General features: G+C 45.7%; 1 protein-coding gene across 7 annotated transcripts in view; it reads left to right on the forward strand.

The window, feature by feature from the left end:
- The window catches only part of UNC5D (unc-5 netrin receptor D), a 585,082-nt gene that overhangs the window by 379,863 nt on the left and 183,175 nt on the right, over positions 1-22,044 (forward strand). The gene's annotated exons all lie outside the window — the stretch shown is intronic.

Below are 22,044 nucleotides of genomic sequence, written 5' to 3' on the forward strand. Positions count from 1 at the left end.
TAGTATCTCCTTCTGTGTCCAAGCGACCAGCATGCACGAGCGTTTTGTCACGGTCTAGGCCCTGTGCTGGTGTGAGGGATGTCAAATGTGAGGAAGGCGTGGGTCTCTGGCCTGTCACCCTTCCTTCAGGGAGAGGCCTCGAAGCACCCCGTGCCATGTGTTGATGGCTCCTGCCATGTTTTCTAGAACTCCTACCATGCTATTGAATATAGTTGTCAACAGTGACGTGATGGGGATGGGTATTGGCGCAGAGTCGGGTAAGCTGTCGCTTGGATGTCAGCATCCCATCCCAGAGTGCTGGCTTGAATCCCAGCTGCTCCACTCCTGGTCCAGCTTCCTGCTGGTGTGCCTGGGAAGCAGCGGGTGATGCCGGAAGTAGTTCAGCCCCTGCCTCCTACGAGGGAGACCCAACTGGAGTACTTTGGCCTGATCCAACCCTGGCTATTGCAGCCACGTGGGGGAGTGAGTGGAAGCTACCCCTCTCCCTCCTTCTCTCTCTCTGTCATGCTGCCCTTCAGAAAAATGAATGCATCTTTAAAAACACTCACAAACTGTGGTCACAATGAAGGCTTTCTATTGAAAGATGTTGTGAAACACTGGGAATGTGCTTATTTTAGGGGGAAACTAAGCAATGCAAACAATGCTTCGTAGATTGGTTAGTTTATAAAACAGCCTTGAGTTTAGCAGAAGAAAGTCCAGTTGCAGTTCTTCTATGAAAAGCTAGGAAAGTGTCCTTGGAGCCATTATTTATTCACTGAGAAGTCGAGATCCTAAAAAAAGGCTTTGCCTCACATTTCAACTAAAATAGTTACAGGATTTTGTAATTGGATGAACAAAGAAGGAGACAGAGGAATGGAAAAATACACGCACTTGCACACGGAGGCAGAGCGTGTGCTGGGTGGACACTCTGCAAAGCCCAAATGGTTCACAGAAATGAAGTAAACGGAGTTGAAAATTAAAGTGAACACGCCATGCGTGATAGGAAATGATTAAAAAGGAAAATGCTTATTTTTAGATTTTTATTTAATGTAGAGCGAAAAAATATTGATCTTCTTTTGTTGGTTTTTGGTTCCTTGCCAAGAGTGGGCCCACATATCCCAAGCAGGGCTTTGGGTGCAGAGATGAAAGTGCCCGTCTCATCTAGGATGCCCCGTGTACTCCTGGGCATCCAGGCTAGGGGTCAGCAGGCTCTGTAGTCCCTGCCCATCTCTCAGAATACAGATTTGCAAACATTACGTACATAAAAATAACCACTGCCATCCCACCAACATGAGACAGTGTCCTGCCATTCCTGTGCTGGGTCATGGGCCATGGAGGGGGCTGAGGGGGGAGGAAGCTCATATTTTAGGTAGCAGTCTACAAATGGAGACCTAGCCTGCTCTGTATGTCTTGCAGTTGATTTCTACAGCTGGGTGAGAGTCTATAGATATGTAGCTGGCATAACCGGCCCTTTTACAAACAGAGAAACCTAAGCTCCCATCAATGATCCACCAAAGGTCTTGCAGCCATTCTTGGGTTCTGGTCAAAACCTATGGAGATACCTCAAGCACCCCAGGGAGAAGTGTAAGTTCTTTTGTTGTCTTACAAAGCCCAGCATAATCTGGCTTTCTGTTTGCTGTTAGCGCATCTTCTGCTACTATGCTGTTGACCAAACTGTGGCCCTCACCATGGCCAGGGCCATATCAGGTGCACCACCTGTGCTCCTCTCTCAGGGCCTTTGCACATGCTGGCTTCCCTGGTAGCCAGTTCCAAGTGTTTAACCACTTGGGCAAATTTAAAAACTAAAGCCTAGCTTACAGCACTGTCTCTGACATGGTGAGTGCTTGCTTATCAAAAAGATAAATGATAGCAAGTTGGCAAGGATGAGGGGAAAGGGGAATCCTTGCACACTATTGGCAGGAATGTAAATTTGTACAGTTGTGGAAAACTGTATGGAGGTTCCTTACGCAAGTAAAAACAGAACCACTTGTGATCTGGCAGTCCCACCACTCAGGGACAGATCCAAAAGCAATGAAATGAGGGTTCTGAAGAGAAGCTGTACTCCCGTGTTCAGTGCAGCTGTTCATAATTGCCGAGATGTGGAATCAACCTCAGATGAATGGATGAAGCAAAGGTGGTGCATATACAAAACGGAGTGCTGTTGGCCTTGGAAGAGAAGGAACCCCCTTCATTTGTGAGAGCATGGAGGAAGCTCTAGGATAATATGTTAAATGAGCCAGGAATAGAAAGACAAACACCATGTGGTGTCACTTATGTGTGGATCTGAGGTCATAGAATTAGGGAGAAGAATGATGGTTGCCCTTGGGGAGATGTTGGTTAAAGGATATGAATTCCAGTTAGAAGGAATGAGTTCAGTAAACCTATTGTCCATCAAGGCCGCTGTAGTTAATAAAAACATATTGTGTGCTTGAAAATTGCTAAAGCAGAGTTTAAGTGCCCCCAACCGCAACAATATAATTATGTGAAAATAAATATTGGCCACATAAATATTATTTCACATAATGCCTGTTTGTTAGCTTGAATTAGCCATAGTATAATGTATACATATTTCAAAACATGTTATATATGATAAATACATCTGATATATGTATCTGTCAAAGTAAAAATTAAATTAACTTTTTAAAATGTGTATATCCAGATGGCCAACAAATATTTGTAGAACAGCAATGAAAACTAGTTCCCTGTGTTGCGAAATATTCAAAATTTTACCAGGGCTAGCCCCAGACAAAACTGTAACACGTTAGATTTTTATGTTTCTGTTTTTCTCCCATTACTGGGTACCAAACTAGTGAGGAAAACATTTCCCACTTGCTTTTTGAAGACATAAATAAAAGAGGAATAAAGATAAAGGATGTGCATTCAAGTGAAAGCAAAGTCCATGCATATGTGAGCGTCCACACACACACACACGCACACACACACGCACACTCACACTGAAGGCTCGTCCAGAAGAGGCAGGTGTTTAGCATTACTTGCACTCTGAGACATTCGGGGCTGTGGTTGGAGAGGAAGCGCTGCGGGTGCGGGAGAACGGGTTGGCCTCTAGCATGTGCGGGTGCGGGAGAACGGGTTGGCCTCTAGCATGTGCGCGGAGTCCCTGTCTGTCCAGCCCCATCTGGCACGCGGGCTGAAGCTCAGCAGCAGCTCTTTGCAAACCCTTCCACCTTCCTGGCCCCAGCACCTTATTCTGGAAGGCAGCGAGTTCTGCCTGGCTGCTCAGTCCATCGTCTTCCTCCACTTGCCTCTGATGATGTTTTTCTGCTGTTGCCACACACAGAGTAGAACACAACAAGTGTTCAGTTGCGGCAGGATCCTGTGTCGATGAAGGAATCTTTGGATGTGTTGTCCAGTGACTAAGCAGGGAAGGCAACAGAGACATATCAGAGAGAGAAGATAAATTGTCCTTTCTGGTGCCTCCTTCCTGAGACATTTGCAAACCACTGATGCTCCCTCCCTCTCTAATTTCCCAAGGCCGGCTAATGAATCAGCACAGACTGGGGGCTGATAACGTTAGAAACCTATCCTCTGGCAGTTTCGGAGGCTGAGTCAGAACCCACGATGTTATTAAGTTACCGCTGTGCTTCTCCACTCGCTTCTGGTGGCTGCAGGCAGCCGGGGTGTGGACCCATGCTGCTGGCCTCCGCTTCCCCTGCACATGGTGTGGCCCTCTCTGTGTCCCCGTGTGTCTGACTTTCCCTTTCTTTATAAGGATACAGCCATGGGATTGTGGATGACCCTAATTCAGTGTGGCTTCACCTTAACAGTCTCAGTCGTAGGACATTCGCCAAGACCTAATTTCCAAAGAAGATCGCATTCGCAGGTTCTAAGTGGACATGAATTTGGGGGGAGGGGGGTAATTATTCAGCCCAGCACACTTCCCATTCTACCTTTGATAGCATATCACTTCTTATTTTAATAATGCACACATTTCTTAGAATAGATTTCAATGCTAGGCCACTTGAAATTAAATCGAGGTCCCTTCCCGGGAACAGCTGGGCTGTAGGATGGTTTGAAACAAACTCTGAGCTCGGAGGGGGTGAAAGCTTTGTTCTCTGAATTTTGTCATCCTAGATGGATATGGAAAGGATTTCAGCTCCCTTGCGGGTTAATTCAGCAACTGTGAAGCTCCCAACAAGCATTTATAGCATCATGTAATGTGGGAAGGCATCCCAGCTCCAAACACTGGAGTTATTTTGGAATTTTACTTCTTCATCAGTTGGACACCACCTTTATCTGGGCACCAATATTTGCGGGTCTTTTACTTTTAGCCAGAGCTCTGCTCTCTCTGCACCTCCTTCTGTTTCCTTTCCTGCCCACCACCATCAGGGCACAGGGAGTCGTCACCTGAGGGGATATGGCTGGCAGAGCCAATGGTACATCGGCTGACTGTGTCCCTCAGTGAAATGGGCAACATTCTATAAGACACATTGAAGGTCTCCATGGGGACAGCCCAAGTCTTGCCTTCTCTCCACAATACAGATTTTTTTTTTTATTATTATTTTTTTTTTTTGACAGGCGGAGTGGACAGTGAGAGAGAGAGACAGTGAGAAAGGTCTTCCTTTGCCGTTGGTTCACCCTCCAATGGCCGCCGCGGCCAGCGCACCGCGCTGATCCGAGGCCAGGAGCCAGGTGCTTTTCCTGGTCTCCCATGCGGGTGCAGGGAGCAAGAACCTGGGCCATCCTCCACTGCACTCCTGGACCACAGCAGAGAGCTGGCCTGGAAGAGGGGCAACCGGGACAGAATCCGGTGCCCTGACTAGGACTAGAACCCGGTGTGCCAGCGCTGCAGGCGGAGGATTAGCCTATTGAGCTGTGGCGCCAGCCACAATATAGATTTTTCATAGCAGCCAAGACACCTGCCAGGCACTGTGTGAAGAGATTTCTCTCTGTATTGCTTCATTCAATTAGCAGACTTCTATGAGATGTTGGGAATCTATAGGTGTTTTATTTTTTGTAGTTAGGATATCTTCATCAGTGTTTGTTTATTCATTGTTTTTATTCATTTGAAAGGCAGAGCAACAAAGAGACAAAGAAAATTTTAGGTTTGCTCACCCACTTCCCAAAATCCCACAGCATCAGAGGCTGAGCCAAGCCACTGGCGAAAGCCATGAATTCCATCTGGGTTTCCCATGTTGGTGGCAGGGACTCAAGTACTTGAGCTGTTATCCAGGCACATTAGCAGGAAGCTGGATCAGAAGCTGTGGCAGAAATGTGGCTGGATCGCAGCTATTCCTATGCAGGATGTGGATATATCAAGTGGTGCCTTAACTGGCTATGTCACAATCTCTGCCCCTATAGATGTTTTCATTTCTGTCTTTTTTTTTTTTTTTAAGTATATTTAAAGATAGTGAATTAACATAGCTAGCTGATTCCTTAAAATGATGAGTATAGTTGTCATTAAGGATTTTATTTATTTATTTGAGAGGTAGAGTTCCAGACAGAATGAGAGACAGAGAGAAAGTTCTTCTATCCACTGGTTCACTCCTCAGATGGCCGTAATGGCCGGAGCTGAGCCAATCCGAAGCCAGGAGCTTCTTCCGGGTCTCCCATGTGGGTGCAGGGGTCCAAGGACTTGGCCATCTTCTACTGCTATCCCAGGCCATAAACAGAGAGCTGGATTAGAAGAGGAGCAGCCAGGACACAAACCAGCACCCATATGGGATGCTGGGACTGCAGGCAGAAGCTTAGCCCACTGCACACCACGATGCTGGCCCCCTCATTGCTGTCTTATAGCAATTTGTCCAGACTCTCAAATCACCATGAAGCATCAAGACATGGTGCAAACCAACCTAATTTTTAACACTCAGATCTTTTCTTTCCCTAATTATTACTACTATTACCTGTTTATTTTTAATGAGACCATAGATGTAGTTTTTCTCAAAGCCTTTTCAACGCTTAGGAGCACGTAGGCCTGTGATACCACACATCTGCCTGCTGTGTCACCTGACATTTCACAATTAGAAAAAAACAGGTTTTTACATAGCATTCTACTCCAGCTAGTATTCTAATCTTAAGTTTGTCAGGTTCTGTGTCCCTTGTTTGAAAGAGGTGATCTATTAGTTAAAATAAGACCCCAACACTAAGAGAATGGAGGTTTTAGAAACCAAAGGGATGAAAAGCCTAGGGCCCTCTTTCCATCCAATGGCAACGAGCCTGGGTTTGAGGCTACCTTGGGAGATAGGCGAGTACTGGGTGCTCAAAAAGTTACACTGGGAGCCGGCACTGTGGTACACCAGGTTAAAGCCCCAGCCTGCAGTGCTGGCATCCCATATGGGCGCCTGTTCATGTCCCGGCTGCTCCACTTCCAATCCAGCTCTCTGCTATGGCCTGGGAGACCAGTAGAAGATGACCCAAGTCCTTGGGCCCCTGCACCCGCATGAGAGACTCAGAAGAAGCTTCTGGCTCCTGGCTTCAGATCAGCTCAGCTCTGGCCATTGCCATCATTTGGCGAGTGAACCAGTAGAATGGAAGACCTGTCTCTCTCCAGCTCTACCTCTCTCTGTGACTGTCTTTCAAATAAACAAATATTTTAAAAGGCCATCTAGAGAAGAACAAGGGGGAACTTCAGGGCCTGGAGAGATCTCTACCCTCATTACCACTTTTCTCTGGCCAAAAGCCTGATGGAAAACAGCGTGAGCCAGGGCCCCACGTTTGGTCTGGGTGAGTGCATTGTGGCCTCTGTATCACAGTGTTGTTTCTCTTAGTATACATTATTGGGGAATGGAAAGGTGAGACACAGAACCAAGGATGATCCCTGTGGCGCAGTGGGGAAGAGTGAGAACTCAGCCGCTCACCACTGCTTCCTTTAACTCGAGGGATTTACCAGCAACCCCGAACATCACTTTCTGCATCTGAAAATGGAGAAAACATTTCCTTTTAGGATTGTGAAGAGGAAGAAGAGGGGTCAGTGCTGTGGTGCAGTAGGTTAATCCTCTGCCTGCAGTGCTGGCAACCCAAAAGGGCACTGGTTCGAGTCCCGGCTGCTCCTCTTCCAATCCAGCTCTCTGGTGTGGCCTGGGAAAGCAGTGGAGGATGGCCCAAGTCCTTGGGCCCCTGCACCCACATGGGAGACCCAGAAGAAGCTCCAGACTCCTGGCTTCAGATCGGCACAGCTCCGGCTGTTGTGGGAGGGAACCATCAGATGGGAGACCTTTCTCTCTGTCTCTGCCTCTTACTGTCTAACTCCAGGTGTCAAATAAATAAATAAAATTTAAGAAAATAAAACAAAAAAGAAGGAAAAAAATAAAAACTACAGAAAACATCGATCATAGTTACCAATAGGAAATAAAGAGGAGAATTCATTGTGGTTTCTACTGTTATTCCTCCTCCTCTTCCTTACTGTGAAAGCTTCAAGAAACTTTGATACCCTGAAGAATAAGACCACACTCTGGTTGGGGAGTCCTCTAAAACAAAAAATCCTGCAAGCTCTCACATGATTTCAGCCTATGAAAGAGGAAGCTGCTGAGACCGCCGTGAGCCTGCCTGCAGGGACTTCTGCCTCTCCAAGCCACAGACACCTATTTTTGTCTTTTGAACTCATTGGATTAGCAGAAGCCACCTTCCTTCTCTTGTAGCCCATCAAATAGAGGAATTAGGTGGCTATTGGTAGGATCTGGCAACTGTTAATTTTTTTTAAAGATTTCTATCTTTTCTTTCTTTTTTTTTTAAGATTTATTTTATTCATTTGAAAGAGTTAGAGAGAGGTAGAGACAGAGAGATGGGTCTTCCATCCATTGGTTCACTCCCCAATTGGCCGCAACAGCCGGAGCTGTGCCTATCCAAAGCCAAGAGCCAGGAGCTTCTTCTGGGTCTGCCACATGGGTGCAGGGGCCCAAGGGCTTGGACCATCTTCCACTGCTTTCCCAGACCATAGCAGAGAGCTGGATGGGAAGAGGAGCAGCCGGGACTAGAACCAGCGCCCATATGTGGTGCCAGCACTTCAGGCCAGGGCGTTAACCTGCTGCTCCACAGCACTGGCCTCTCTCTTCATGTTTCTTTATCTTACCACCTCGATCTCTCTCATGAATGGTGTCACTGTTACCAAAATACATTATTGGGACATAAGTGTGCCGGTTTGATATCCGGCTGCTCCACTTCCAATCCAGCTCCCTGCTAATGTGGCTGGTAAAACAGCAGAGGATGGCCCAAGTTGTTGGGCCCCAACACCCATGTGGGAGATGGAGATGAAGGTCCTGGTTTCAGCCTGGCCCGGCACTGGTCGCTATAGCCATTTGGGGAATAAACCAGCATATGGAAGTTTCATTCTCCCTCTCCCTCCCTCTCCCTCTCTCTCTCTCCCTCCCTCTCTCTCTCTCCTTCTCTCTCTCTCTCCTTCTCTCTCTCTCCTCTGTAACTCTGGCTTTCAATTAAATAAATAAATCTTTGAAAAAAAAACCCACACAACACATTCTTACAATATTCTGTGAACTTAAAGGGTCTCATTGGACTTAGTCAGATGTTTGTTTGGATGACATAATAGATGACATAAACCTTTTCTAAAATACTTGCAATGTAGATGCCTGCAACCTTGAGGTTAAACATTTCTTTTTAGAAAAAGATTTATTTTGTTTATCTGAAGGTATTTGTAGGTTTTACAATAATACAAAGAAAAATTATTGAAATTTATGAGTGTGTTTTTGTTCTTTGAGATTTGTTTATATGAAAAGGCAGAGTTACAGAGAGAAAGTGAGAGAGAGTGCATGTGAGTGCTTCCATCCACTGGTTCACTCCCCAAATCTCTGCAAGCCAGGATCTTCATCTGGGTCTCCCATGTGGGTGCAGGAGCCCAAGCACTTGGGCCATCTTCCACTGCTTTCCCAGGTGCATTGGCAAGGCACTGGATTCAGAAATGGAGCATCTGGGACTCGAACTGGTGCCCATATGGGATGCTGATATTCCAGGTGGCGGCTTTACCTGCCGCCCACAGTGCTGGCCTCGTAAGCTTTTCTATATTCCGAGCTCAGCCTAGCAGATGGATATATCACAACACACTCCACACTAGTTACTTTTCACCTTAACCTTGGGGCAGTTCTGACCGAAGACAGCAACTTTAGTGTTTGGCACTTGTTGTTCAGCTAAAACCAATCTGCTCTTTTCTAAACAATTCATTATCTCACACTGCACTTTTTTATGTTCTCCAATTAAATGGAAAATCTATCTTTCATAAAAGTTAGAAATTATGTCCAAGGAAAATCTGACATTTTGATGGTTTTGCACAGATTAAAATTGTAGAGTTCTCAATAAACCCTGATTTACTAATGTTGGCTGTAAAACAGTTATTGCTGTTAATAAAGCTTATAAATCTGAACAGGTTATATTTGGCTTGGACAGTAAAACTTGCCATAAAGGCTTAGTGTCTAAGACTAATTCTACTCACATCAAGGTAAACAGCCAGCTCAAAATCACCCACTGTCTTTGAGAATGAAGACCCCAAAGCTAAGCAGTGGACATAGTCTGGCCTTGAGCCATTGCATGCCGGGCACTCTTCTTGTTTGTAATCTCACCAAGGAGTCAGAATAGTGCTGAAATTTGAAACTCCACTGAGGTCCAGGGCCTTCGCCCTCTGTCATGTGTGCACGGAAAAGATTCTCTTCTTCTCCGCACTAAATCAGTGTTAGGGTTGATTGACTGCCGGAAGCAGGATAAGAGAATGTGTTTCCTGTTGGACCAAAGTGTCCTGGAATCCCACAAATGTGAGAAGCCAAATTATGGGGCAGCAGGGGCAGGCATGGGGCAGGTTTGATGGTTGATGGTTTGATGGTTGGTGTGGGCTTCACTTTAAGAGTCATCTTCTTAAGGTAAAAATCAAAAATACAAGGGTGGACATTTGGTACGGTGACTGAGATGCTGCTTGGGCTGCCTGTGTTTTGTATCCGAGTGCCTGGTTCCTACTTCTGACCTCCAGATCTATGCTAGGGCTCACCCTGGGAGGTAGCCTGCGATGGCTCAGGTACTTGGATCCCTCTCAGCCACATGGAAGGCCCAGTTTGAGTCCCAGATTTCTAGCTTCAGCCTGGTGCAGTCTCCAGTGGTTGTGGTATGAGGTGTGCGGGGTCGGGGGTGGGGGATCAGCAGAGGGAGCTCTGTTTGTGTCTCTGAAATAAATAAATTGTCAGAATCAGGAAGTAAAATAAAGTTTAAAAACGGACTTTTGCAGCCCTCTTTGTGGTTAGGTTCTTATGATCAGGGATTCTTGTACAAGACAGGATGAAGAGGTGAGGCAGCAGGTGTATTTGTGTGGAACCCCTCTCTAGAGAGGGCAGTGGTAGGGATGCCCACTGGGTCCCCTTGTCCAGCAGGGAGAATGGCACCTCTCCCAAGTCCCCTGGGTGTGAGCTGTGCTGTGGTTTTAAACTGTGGTGCATTGCCGAGGGCGCCTTTTCCTGTGTTATCTTTGGACATTGTTGTTTCTTGGAGGCCTTGCCCAGCTCTTTGGCCCTCCTGGAGGTTTTGGTATTCATAATATCCCTTAGGGAAGCCTTCTCCTGCCTACCATAGAAAGAGCAGAGTTTGTTGATTGCAACAAAGAGCCCTGACTTATTCAGGCAGCATTTTCCTGCTTTCAGGGGTGTCTTTGACAAAGACCTGAAACGGCTATTGGAACAAAACTGGTCACCGTGAGCTAATGGCTGTTTGTCGGATGTCAGTCTCTCTGTCTGCAAAATAGTGAAGGGGAGCTGGGAAGCCCCCTTGGCCCTTTTCTCATCTCCAACTATACCTGATAGATGATAGGTAGAGTCTTTACTGTCTCTGCCTTGCCCATTTTATTAATACCTTCAGCCCAGACTAGTGCCAGACAGTTTCCACGTTGGGGGTCCCTTGTCTTTCTCCCCTGTGGGGGGTATTCTTAATGAAAGGTTCATTTTGCTTCAAACGTGCTCACTGGCAGGAAACCCAGGAGAGAGTCTCATGACATTTGCCTGTTTAATACAAGAATCACCAGGCTATTGTGTTTAACCTCAATCAAACAGACTATGAAATGAGGATTTTATTTAAAAAATAAGACTTCATAATTCACCAGAGAAATGTTAACCGAGGTGCCCAAGTTCTGAAGCAGTGGGCCTCAGGTATAAATAATTAATCTAATTGGGTGCAGCCAAAGCAGAAAGAATGTCTAATAGTCCAGATAAACTTGGCTTTGAGGAGACTGACAATGAGGACCTCTGCAGAAAATCACATTTGATTAGAATGTATAATATTCTAATAGAAAACCTAATGGACTCTAAAGAAAGGGAAATGTTGAATTGGTTAAATACTAGTAATTAAGTGCCTGCAAATTACTTCTCTGAAAACATTTCTGAAAAAAAAAGTGCTATCGTAAGAGAGATGGGAAATGAGCATAATATATAAGTTATTTAAAAAGGGAAAGTCTGCAGCCCAAATGCCCTCCTCGTTAACGCTGGTCCTTAAGTAAATCCTATTAACGGGCTGAGTTTTGCCGCATCATGAGTCGGGAAGCCGGATGTCCTTACTGAGGAATAAAAGGAGAGAAGACATCAAAGCTCCTGATTTTTACTTGTGTCCTTTCCTCTCTCGCTCTGGATCCTATTCAGCCTGATGCCCAGGGTGGAAAGCAAAGGTGGGACTTTAAAGCTTGCGCGCCTGCTGGTACCTGCTCTCTCTTTCCATTTGCCCTGCACCGCTCCTAAGTCACCTCCACACAGGCAGCTGCTCTCTGCCCAAGGAGAAGAGAGGGAAGGGAAAGGAAGCGATAACTGCCTGCTGACCACAGCTATCTGCAGCCCTGTCTCAGTGCCCTCCTCCTTTCTGTGCTTGCAATGACTTTGCTCTTCCTCCCTGCATGGTTGGCACAGCCATGGAGGCGCTGCCCCAACCCAGGTGGCCTCGGAGTTCTTCTCTACCCCTCCCAGGTGACACTGCTCTCTTTCTCTTAGAATTGCTGGTTGAGCCTCCCTCATCCCAGCACACACAATCTGAGGTACTCTTAAATCCAAAACGTAATGAGCATCATGTTGGTACTGAAAAAATGTCAGGTTTCGGAGCCTTTTAGGTTTTTGGATTCAGGATGAAAATATTCCTGTATCTGAGAACCTCCAAAGTCTGAAACACTTCTGGTCTGTGAATGTTCACATGTACCAATATCAGCTGTCGACTGCTCAAGGGGCAGCACTCTCTCCCCATTGTTAAAGGCTTTTGTGACATATTGCTTTGGATCTCCTCTATAATCATGTCCTCTCCCCTCCCCTCCTCTCTGCTCCCCTCCCTTCTCCTCCCTTCATTTCCTTTCCCTCTCCTCCTCTCCTGTACACTCTCCTCTCCTCCACTCCTCCCCTCTCTTCTCCAGTGCAGCCATGTTCAAATATTGATGATTTGGCCAAGGATGGACAGTATGTATAGCAGTGGTCCTGTAAGATTATAAGACAGCCTAGGTGAACAATAGACTATACCATTTAGTTTTTCAGAAATGCAGACTCTCTGTAGTTTGCATGGTGACAAGCTCACCCAACAATTTGTCTCAGAGTGTATCTCTATTGTTAAGCAACATATGACTGTATTTAATTTTTCATGCCTGTGTGTCATATTTCATTACAGCCATTACCTGTAGCATAGGAAATGGAGATCATACTTAACAGTACCCTTGACCATCCCCCTAAGTAGTAACTCAAACACAGCTGGAAACAGAGAAGGCTGGGAAGCACACGCAACTTGGTAGATGAATATTGGCACAACCACTGAGTGGTGCACCTGATAACAAACTTGGGAATTTGAATATCACCTTACAGTGTGTAAAGATTTTCTGGGGCTGGTGCTGTGGTGCAGTGGGTTAACGCCCTGGCCTGAAGTGCCAGCATCCCATATGGGTGCCAGTTCGAGACTCGGCTGCTCTGTTTCCTGTCCAGCTCTCTGCTATGGCCTGGGAAAGCAGCAGAAGATGGCCCAAGTCCTTGGGCCCCTGCACCCACGTGGGAGACCCGGAGGAAGTTCCTGGCTCCTGGCTTTGGATCAGTGCAGCTCCAGCCATTGCGGCCATCTGGGGAGTGAACCCTCGGTTGGAAGACCTCTCTTTCTCTCTCTCTCTGCCTCTCCTCTCTCTGTGTAACTCTGACTTTCAAATAAATAAATCTTTAAAAAAATTTTTTCACAGGTGTTGACTTACATAAACCTTAATATATAATATATAATATATAATACAGTATAAACTACTCTCTAGCTAACACTGATTGCACACCTACTGTGTGCCTGGTACTGTTTGCTGAATCCACAGAGCAGTTCTCTGAGATAGACACCAGTTGTATAAATGATGAAAGGGAGGCTTGAGCAAGTTAAGCACCTTACCCAAAGGCACAGTTACTGAGAGTGATTAAGCCAAATTTTGAGCCAGGTGGCCTGAAATCAGAGCCTGCTCCTTAAACTTCTACTTAAAGAATCTTCTTTATTTGCCAGGCATTGAATGGCTGCCCTCAGCTAGCTCGCTGTCTTGTTTCACATGTGTGCGGTTCGTGTAACAAGGTTACATAGTAGCATACAGTGGTTCCCACTTTACCTATGGGATACATTTCAAGAACTTTGGTGGATGCAGTTTAATTTATAAATCAGGCATAGTTAAGAGATTAATAGTAATAACAAAATAACTGTCGCTATGTACTAGAGTAAAAAGTATACAAATGTAGTCTATCTTTCTCCATCATGACATTTCATTTAGGGGCTGACACTGTGGCACAGGGGCTTAAAGTGTCTGGGTCCAGGTAATCCTGGCTACTGTGCTTCCAATGCAGCTTCCCTGCTAATGAACCTGGGAAGGCAGTGGGCAATGACCGAGGTACTGGGGCCCCTGCCACCCATGTGGGAGCCATGATAGAGTTCCTAACTCCTGGAGTCTGCCTGACCCAGACTCAACTCTTGTGGCCATTTGGGGAGTGAACCAGTGGATAGAATCTCTCTCCTCTCTCCTTTTTGTTCTCTCTCCTCTCTCTCTCTCTTTTTTTCTTTTTTCTTTTTTTTTTTTTTTTTTTTTTTTTTTTTTTTTTTTTTGACAGGCAGAGTGGACAGAGAGAGAGAGAGAAAGGTCTTCCTTTTGCCGTTGGTTCACCCTCCAATGGCTGCCGCGGCCAGGGCACCGCACTGATCCAATGGCAGGAGCCAGGTGCTTCTCCTGGTCTCCCATGGGGTGCAGGGCCCAAGGACTTGGGCCATCCTCCACTGCACTCCCTGGCCACAGCAGAGAGCTGGCCTGGAAGAGGGGCAACCGGGACAGAATCCGGTGCCCCGACTGGGACTAGAATCCGGTGTGCTGGCGCCGCAAGGCGGAGGATTAGCCTAGTGAGCTGCGGCACCGGCCTCCTCTGTCTGTCTTATACTCTGTTTCTGTTGCTTGCCTTTCAAATCTTTAAATATATGTATTTGATTATGCTATAATCACCCATCTTCTGATGATGGGAGACTATACAATGACTATGTGATGAGATTAAAGAAGATGCCTGCTAGTTCGGTTCCTATGTAGGAATTTCTTGAAGACAATCACTGCAGTACTCTGACAGTGGATCAATCAAGATAACTACTAAGTGACCAACAGTAGGTAGTGAATGCAGTGTGGATGCAGTGGGCAGGGGTTGGTGCTGAGGTGTAGTAGGCTAAGCCTCTGTCTACGGGGCCGGCATCCCACATGGGTGCCAGTTTGTGTCCTGGATGCTCCTCTTTCAATCCAGCTCTCTGCTGTTGATATCTGAAAGCAGAAGATAGCCCAAGTGCTTGGTCCCCTGTACCTACATGGGAGACCAGGAAGAAGCTCCTGGCTTGGGGTCATTCTAGCTCTGGCCGTTGAAGGCATTTGGGGAGTGAACCAGCGATGGAAGACCTTTCTCTCTGTCTCTCCCTCTCTCTGTCTGTAACTCTATGTCTCATCTACATAAATTAAAAAAAAAAGTCTTTAAAAAAAAGGCTACAATGGACAAAGAGCTGGTTGACATCCTGAGTGAGGTGCACTGGGATGACCAGGACAGTTCATCATCGTACTCAGGACATACAGTACTGTTTAAAGCTTATGAAGTGTTTATTTCTGGAATTTTCCATTTAAAGTTTTCAGACCGCAGTGGAGCAAGAAGGGTAACTGAAGCTGCAGAAGCAAAATTGCACATTACTGTTACAGTGAAGCTTGTATATGAGCACATACAGTTTGTCCTCTGTTAGATTGCTTGTGTATAAGATCTTGGCTCTGAACTGCATTTCTCCTAATTGCAGCAAACTCCCTAATTTCATAACCATGGACTCTGTGCTGTCTTCGAGTTCTACAGAGCGTGGCACAGTCGCTAGTGATGGAGCAAACATTAAACAGGCACTGATGAGAAAACATTTTCCTGTTGGAAAAATATTTCTTTATCCTCCCTGCTCTTCTGTTCAACTGTCTTTTCCTTGCAGGAAATTACATCCTTTATCTTGTACTAACCTAGTGTTTTTCAAATAAAATAGAAGATTTGCACATTGTGTTTAAGGTTTCTCAAATGGGGAGAAGAAACAAATAGATCAAGCAGGCAGGCAGTGTGGTGGAAAATTCCAAAGGCCAGCAATCAATCAGTCAATAGTGAAAAAAATAATTTTTAACACTCACAAAAAAAGGAAATATGTGATTTCTAAATTAACATAATGAAGGCATGGAGCAATTTCTGTGTCCTGTGCTTCCTTACACAGTTTAGCGGCAGTAAACAGTCTTTATATCTTGAATTATGCAGAAGTAAAAGCAGTTTGGGAGGCCTGTGCCTACAGAGCTGCGGATCTGTAATTCAGCAGTAATGTTGCACGCGCATGAATCAGGAACTCCATCCCGATCCTGCTGAGACAGCATGGCTGCTGATGTTTCTCTGAAGCGTGCCATGCACCATCCGGGTTCACTTAGCAAATGTTCACAGCCTTTGTTTTGCAGGCAGAGCCCATTGAAACAGAAATAAACAGCATCCACAACAGCTTCTCCTAGAAGTCCTTCGCGTGAGCCACAAATCGTAGTTTCTGTCTTTAGAGACTGTTGCATTCTGTAGCACCCTTTGGTTTCAGCTCATTGTGGGTGACTGGAAGGAGCACCAGCACCAATTTTTCATATAATTGCTAGTAAAGTAGAGCGTGCCCATTTCTCCTTCGTGGGTAGTTGAGAGACCTGGAGAATAAGCATCTGCCTGCAGGTGCAATTGAGATACACCCAGCTGATCTTACTGCCAGTTAGCTTCCGCACCACAATGTGTGCTTGCTGATAGAATCCAGGACGGCCTTTTTCACCGCACTGCACAGTTCTCCTCCTCCTCCACTCTGTGAAGTTGTACGGAGCTGTGATCCTCCCTTGCAGCCACCTTAGATCCATTCAACCCAGGAAGCGGAGTGAAAGAACAGCTTCCTGGAACTCCCAGAGCTTCAGTTTGGGCTCCCGTCCCACAGATTCCAGGCACACACACTCCCCTCCCCCTCAAAGCGTAGCAGCTGCCTAGTCCACATAGCATGTAACTGAGATTCACTTGGTTAGATGAGTTAAGCTTCTAACACAAACATCCAACTTTCCAAACTGAGCAGCTGACAATCCCCTGCTGTGGCGAATTTTGATTTAAATATAACTGAGTCTCTCTCGGCTCTTGCGTAACTGATTTGGAATTGTTCATTTAATTGTTGATTCAGTATTGGCTTAGAGATGTGGCTATCAATGCTCCCAACAGATTCTCTCTCTAGATGAGTTTATTAACCGGGTGCCACATTCCTCATCCTCTGTGGACTCCCAGCCCTGTCCCTTGCTTGTTACAAGTGATGGTTTGCACCTTGTTTTCTGTGCACAGGAAGTGTCTACCCCATGGTTCGTGTGCTGGCTCAACAATTCCCTTTGGGGATGCCCTTCAAGAGACAACTTTGGAGTGCCACTACAGGAAAACAATTCTGCCTCAGACTGCAGAACAAGTCCCCAAGCAAGCCAGAGCTATTGCTCTGGAACCTACAAACTCAGGTCCACTTGCCCAATATGTGGAAAACCAATTCATCAGGGTGGTAGAAGAAACTAGATATGTATTTGCAAAGCAAAGAGCAAGAAGCCAGGCAGTTATCACTTAATTCCCAGACACCTTGAGGAGTTAGGGTAAAGATTTCTTTTTGTTTTAAAGCTTTTATTATTTATTTGAAAGTTAGAGAGTTACACAGAGAGAGGAGAGGCAGAGAGAGAGAGAGAGAGAGGTGTTCCATCTGCTGGTTCACTCCCCAGTTGGCCACAATGGCCAGAGCTGCACCGATCTGAAGCCAGGAGCCAGGAGCTTCCTCGGGGTCTCCTACGTGGGTACAGCGGCCCAGGGACTTGGACCATCCTCTACTGCTTTCCCAGGCCATAGTAGAGAGCTGGATCAGAAGAGGAGCAGCCGGGACTAGAACCAGCACCCTTATGGGAAGCTGGCACTTCAGGTCAGGGCGTTAACCTGCTGCGCCATAGCGCCGGCCTTTTTAAGACTTTAAGGGTAAAGATCAAAGTTAAGGCTGAGAGGTGAATGTTCAGCTCGTGTCTGAACTGCCGGTTGGTCACTGGTGCTGGAGAACTTCCTTTGATTGGTGGTGTTAGGGAATGTTTATGATGACCTTGGGGAATTCAGTTTGTCTGGAGTGTTACATGCAGGTGGTAGTTTCATTCTGTCCCAGATTTGAAATTCCCTTAACATCCCTTTGGATCATACCAGTCATCAAGGTTCTTATCTATTGGAAAAGCAAATGACTCCTTGAGTTTGGTGATTAGAATCTTGTCTGGCCAGCTGTACCACTCCCTCAGTTTACTGAATTCCTCTTGTTAAGCAGTTAGTCCTAAAGGATGGGCAGGAACACTGTGGACAAAGAGAGACTGATGAATTTATATTTGGGATTGGTCTCAATACCACCAGAACGTAAGGGAGCAGTCACTCTTGTGTGCCAGTTGTATACAGGGCTTTAGTGATTAGTTGAATCTTTCAGCACTGTCATCTACGTACTGCCTGATATGCTTCAGTTGCAGTAGCTGGGTAGATGGAGAGGGAGTTGGGTATTCCATAGTAACAGATGTTGCATGCTCAGTGGAAAAGAGTGTTTCCTTCTTAGAACTCACATTCTCATTTTTAATCAACCCGTTCAAATAATGGGCAACAGTCTGGGTGTAGGTACGGTGGTTACGACACCACCTCAGAGGTCCACACTCCATATCAGAGTGCCTGGCTCTACTTCTGTTTCCAGCTTTGTGCTGATTTGCGCACTGGGAGACAGCAGGTAATTGCTCAAGAGAACAGGTTCCTGCTTCTCGTGTGGGAGAGACAAAGTGAGTTCTGGGCTGCTGGCCATTTCAAGTACTTGGAAAGTAAACTGGCAAATAGAAGATCTCTGTCTATCATTCTCATTGCCTTTTGAATAAATAAAAACTAACAATAATAATAAACTCTCTGTAATTTAAAAAAAATAGGCAACATGAACTTGTGCTGTAAGGGGATAATTTTACCAATGGATTTAAAAAAATTAAAATAACAAAGCTAAAATGGAAAAGAGACATCAGAACAGGGATGGGAACAGGCCAATGCTGAGTTTTTTGCTGCGATTGCATTTGATACTAGAATCTGCCAAAATGAAAGAATCTTCACAAATTATCATCATTGTTAGTTATCTTACAATAAGAGCCACATGCTAGGCTTTCTATGAGGCATTTAACATAGCTCCTCCTATTTTATTCTTTCAGCTGAGTTAGGTGCTATCACTACTCTTTCACTTCATAGATGTGGTAATGGAGGTTGAGTTAATTGACTCCCCCAGACTTCCTCACACGGAAGGGTCTCCTCTTATTTCAAAATCCAGATATGAAATAGTACAATTGGCCAGGAGGTTTGGTTAATTTTATCCTGAGAGAGCTAAAGAATGGGTGGAAGGATTCCTGGAGTGGAGACTAGGGTAGTATACGGGGGCCACGTCGGAGTGCCTTGTCTGCCGTTCCAAAGAAATTAGAATCTTTTGCACATTGATGGTAGGGAGCCACTGAAAACCTATATCAGAGAAGTGACAGCACATTTGCCTGTCCATTTATTTCAATGTCCATATTTTTTAATTCAAGAACGTAGTGGTTAGGTTGTAATGGAGAAACTAAGAATTTTAACGAGGTGTGTATGTCTCTGAATCTTCATTGAAAAACTATGTATGAGGGAACTTTAAAAATGTATGTAAAAATGGAATCACAAGATACATTTACTTTGGTATAGTTTTGGAAATCCAGGCTTGGTTTGCTCTCAGTAGACATTTCCCCTTACCATTTTGAATATTGCTGTCATGGCATGGGATTCCAAATTCTTTTTGCACCAAAACAACCTGATCCTTTAATGTCATTTGAAGCGCTCTCGTATTTGTGAGTGATTTCACACTTGGCTTGCAAGTCTCAAGAACCGAAGTAGGAAAGCTTGCTTTCAGGGATGCACTCACGGCCGTCCCTGCCTGCCTGGCCCCAGCCGGTGGCGGGTCTGTCTTTCACCACTTCTTGTTGTGTCTGCTGCCCTTGTCACATGGCGCTGATGCAGGGCAGTAGAGACTGTGTGTGGGTGCTCTGAATTCCTGAACCTAGAGCACTGTGTCACAGCCCCAGCTTTGATGCCATCATCACCTCTAAGCACAACTGCCTGGACTTGACCCCAATCCCTTTGCATAGCATTTCTTCTGGGCGGCATCCTCCTCCCTGGCTCAGAACAAAAGTAGCAGCTCAGAAGAGCGGTCAGAGATCTTCATGTCCTTAGCTGCCCCTGCACTCCCCCATCACCTCTGTTCAGTGAGGACTTCTCAACGATGCTGCAGAGCCTTTGAAGGCTTCCTTCGCCTCTTGTGTGCGTGTTCCCTGTTCTCCTTGAAACATGCGGAGACCCTTGCATTTACTGGTGACTGTGATCCTATCAGAAGCCTGTGGGAACCTGTGGTTTCTAGGGCTTTACCAAGTTGTTAGGGTATTTCACTAAAGCTGGAGTTCACGGCGCACAAAAGGCGGCGAAGTGTCATTTGTATTGTTTCCATGAAGTAGGGTCTTTTCATCCTGAAATGGTCGATATCCTCTCAGAGGTCCTTTGGTTCTGCAGTCCTGGAAGGAGCTTTTGTGCTCTCTCAGATCCCTCTGCAGCTCATTGTGCGCAGTGAGTGTCTCCTCTCATCTTAGTCCCTTGCTGCATTGTCTCGTTTGCATCAGCTTTGACCCTGTATGCGTTTGTCCCCCTGGGCTCATTCAGTCCGGCTCCCTTTGTGCTGGTGAGTTTCACCTTCCCTCCTGCGTGCAAAAGGTTGAGGCCACTGTGCCTTTTATTTGCTTGTTTGGAAATCTCAAATTTAGCTCTCGTTTACTTCTGTATCTGGGTCCAGTGGTGTTCTTGTTCTCAAATTTTTATCTTTGAGTTTCCTGGTTTCTCTTGCCTTTTTGACTCACAGGAGCAATTAAGGATTCTTCAGGACAGCACTTATCGAAGAATAACCCTCTCTCTGCCCTTTTCTGCCACCCATCAAGCGGCACAGCCTTGAAAAAGCAAGGCTTCTCAGTCTTAACACTGTTGGCATCTGGTGTCCAGTTCTCCTTTGTCATGGTGGGCTGTCTCGATCAGCGTTCAGATGCATCAAAGCGTCCTTGGCCTGGCCCAATTAGATGCCAACAGCCGCTCCCAACCCTCCCCTCCTCCAGTTGTCACAACCAAAAAAGGTCTCTACACGTTGCCAAGTATCCTCCTTAACAGCGAATTCCCATTAAGATTCTCCGAGTCCTTGCTCTCAGGAATTTCAGAATCTGTTTGAGATGCTATCATGCCTAACACAGTGGCTGCCATATAATAGATGTGTCATGCCTTTTTGTTGAATTGTACTCTAGCATCAACAGATAGGAGAGTATGTCCAAAAGTTCATGGGAAATGGAATCAAAAAGGAAGTTCATTTTGGTGCAAAGATATTTAAAAATCCATGCATACTGTGAGTCTTTAAAAAGTTCTTAGAAAAGGCATATTGTGAGAAAAACTATGCACAGATTTCAAAAGAAATATCCGTGCCAAAATAAATTCATCTTTTAATTCCTTTTTTATCTTCAGACTATTTGAAGAATCCTCATAGCTGTTAGCATATCCCTACTGGCCTGTGATCACATTCCAGGCAATGAATATCATGCCAGACTCATGTCTTTATTGTCAGCCCATAGTATAGGTCTTGGAATCTAATAGGCACTCAGAAAATGTACATTGAGGGAATGTGTAAATGACGAAAAGACTAGGCAGAAAAGCTCATTCAAGCAATTATGATAGGTTTGCTTATTAATCAAGGAGGTGTATATATTTGTGTGTGTATATATATACACACACATACACCTGGACTCTGAGTGATGAGGTGGCTCCACATAAGAGATGAATGAAACACAGTGTGTCAGGAAGGTGTAAGTTCTATTGCCCAAACTGTGTTCATTGTCTGCGCTAGCCTCTGCTACCCCAATGAACTTCACAACAGAAAAAAAAAAAAAGTCACATTGTACATCTGTAGACTGCATTAAACTGGTTCATTAAAAATCTTCCTTAGTAATATGCTTATAATAAATGTGACTCACATCAAGTCTCTACGCTGCAAAGGGACCCATCTCAATGTAGTGAGCCATTTGAAATCCCAGAAGCTACACAGTGGGGAATACAACAGGTTCCTGGAATGTTTGCCTTAGCTTCTGCCAAGGTGGTCTCATAAACCCAAGAGGAGGCACCCAACATTGTGGTGCAGTGGATTGTGCTGCTGCCTACAACACTCGCATCCCATGTGGATGCCGGTTCAAGTCCCAGCTGCTCCACTTTGATACAGCTCCCTGCTAACGTGCCTGGGAAAACAGCAGAAGACAGACCAAGTGCTTGGGACCCTGTCACCCATGTAGGAGACTTGGTTGTTGTTCTGAGTTCTTGGTGTTAGCTTGGCCTAGCCCCAGCCATTGCAGTCTTTTGGGGAGTAAAGCAGTGAATGGAAGAGGCCTTGTTATCTCCCTCCCCCCCGCCCCAGCCCTGCCGTGTAATGTGGTTCTAGAGGAAACTTGAATACCCAGGTTCCTTATGTTCTGCCAGTCTCAGGAAGAACTTTAAC

Source organism: Oryctolagus cuniculus, chromosome 2 (assembly GCF_964237555.1).
Source record: "Oryctolagus cuniculus chromosome 2, mOryCun1.1, whole genome shotgun sequence".
Taxonomy (NCBI): domain Eukaryota; kingdom Metazoa; phylum Chordata; class Mammalia; order Lagomorpha; family Leporidae; genus Oryctolagus; species Oryctolagus cuniculus.